This window comes from Nannospalax galili, unplaced genomic scaffold, assembly GCF_000622305.1.
Source record: "Nannospalax galili isolate Female #2095 unplaced genomic scaffold, S.galili_v1.0 scaffold326, whole genome shotgun sequence".
In the NCBI taxonomy this organism is placed as follows: Eukaryota; Metazoa; Chordata; class Mammalia; order Rodentia; family Spalacidae; genus Nannospalax; species Nannospalax galili.
The window spans coordinates 822361-824433 of record NW_008354421.1 but is presented as its reverse complement, the minus strand read 5'-3'; positions in this window follow the sequence as shown (position 1 = coordinate 824433).

The following is a 2073-nucleotide window of genomic DNA, read 5'->3' as shown; positions in this document are numbered from 1 at the left end:
GAATGAGGCTTAGGGAGTCCCGGTGCGCAGTGCTGCGCTGTAGACTTACCCCTAGAGGCCTGAGGATAGTAGTCCCCACATTTTTTTTAACTTTGTGTCCCTCTGGATTTGATCAGGACCTTCTGTGTGGCCACCAGATTGGAGGTTCACCAGTGGGTACAAAAATGAAGAATGAGGCTTAGGGAGTCCCGGTGCGCAGTGCTGCGCTGTAGACTTACCCCTAGAGGCCTGAGGATAGTAGTCCCCACATTTTTTTTAACTTTGTGTCCCTCTGGATTTGATCAGGACCTTCTGTGTGGCCACCAGATTGGAGGTTCACCAGTGGGTACAAAAATGAAGACAATGGCTCCTCCTCTTGTAGAGTCCATTAATAGCCAATAGCCCAATAGTCAGAGGTGGGCTCTCATGAGACCCTCCTCCAATCATGACTGACTGTGGAGAGGGCCTGCCTTGTACGGTCCAGGGCAAGTAATCACAGCTGCTGTGAGCTCATGACTGCATTGGCTGTGTTGCCTCTAGGATCTCACTGCCTTTCTTCCTGTCTTCTCCATCTTCTATTCTTTCCACCCCGTATTCTGCAGTGTTTCCCGAGACCTAGAGGAGGTAGTATAAACAGCTTGTTTAGGTCTGTGTTTTCATGCATCACTCCTTTTCAGCATCTTGGGCAACCACGAGTCTGCATTCACCACTGTTCATGTGGTTGTCCATTGCTGCTCACTGTCTAGGCCTGGTTCCTGGTTTTAGAAGGTGCAGAAGTCCCTTGTAAGTGTCTCAGAGTGCAGTACATGTTTCTTCTTTAATTTGTCAGCTATAATGTTAGAAATAAATTCAGGATTACAAAGATTTGAAAGTGTCTTGGCAAGGCAAACTTCACTTCTGATCAGAAGGTGCAAATTTTCCAAGAACAAAGGAACAAGCACACCTTATTAAGATGGTCTTCACTTTTATCCCTGACACAAAAGGGAACTTGGCTCTTCCTTGTCCATTTGACCACACAATCTCAACCTGATGGCTAATTGGAATAGAAAAAGGAGACACTTTAGTAAACCTCTTTTGACATTTGGACTTAACTAGAATTTAAAAGTCACAAAAGGAGGGACTAAAGAGATGGCTCCATAGTTAAGAGGACTGGCTGCTCTTGCAGAGGACCTGGGTTGGGTTCCCAGCACCCACATGACAGCTAACAACCACCCATAACTCCAGTTCCAGGGGATCTGATGCTGTCTTCTGTCCTCCTCAGGTATTGCACAGCATGGGTGCACTTCACACATGCAGGCAATACAGTCTTACACATAAAATAAAAATAATAAATTATTTTTAAGTCACAAGAGGAGGAAGGAGACTTGTGGTCAAGCAATACAATATTTTAGGTTAAGGGAACAAAAGCTTTCCTACAATGTAACTATGAGACATAATAAAGAGAGACCTGAAATGAAAGCTACAGGTTACAACTGACATGAAAAGAAACAAATAGCATCAAGATAAATTTTGGTCCTATATTAAGGGTACTGAACAGAAAGATAAGCATATGGTTTTAGAATGTTTTTTGACAGAAAAGGTATTGTTTTCTTACAGTAATAACTGCCAATAAGAGTTTCCAAGTTTGCAATGTTGCCTGTGAAACTGGATTCAGTTTAATATAGAAACCAGTTTAACAGGCTTCACTTGTATCATCTATCTTTTGTAATAAAAGGTAAAAAAAAAAATTAGGGTGTTTCAGGGCTGGAGAGATGACTCAGTGGTTAAGAACACTGACTGCTCTTGCAGAGGACCCGAGTTCAATTCCAAGAACCCACATGGTGGCTAACAACCATGTGTAACTCCAGTTCCAGGGGAACCAGTACCTTCTTCTGACCTCCATAGCATTGCACGACACGGGTGCACTCACACACATGTAGACAATGCACTTATACACATAAAAATAACAAAATATTTTTAAAAGATATTTTATTTTATTTGTTTTTAATTATTTAATAACATGATTAGAAGAAGCATTTCATTATAGCTTTAACATATTCAATAACAATTTCTAGAGCAAAGATACATCTCTTTGTGGCTGTAAATTTTTAGGTT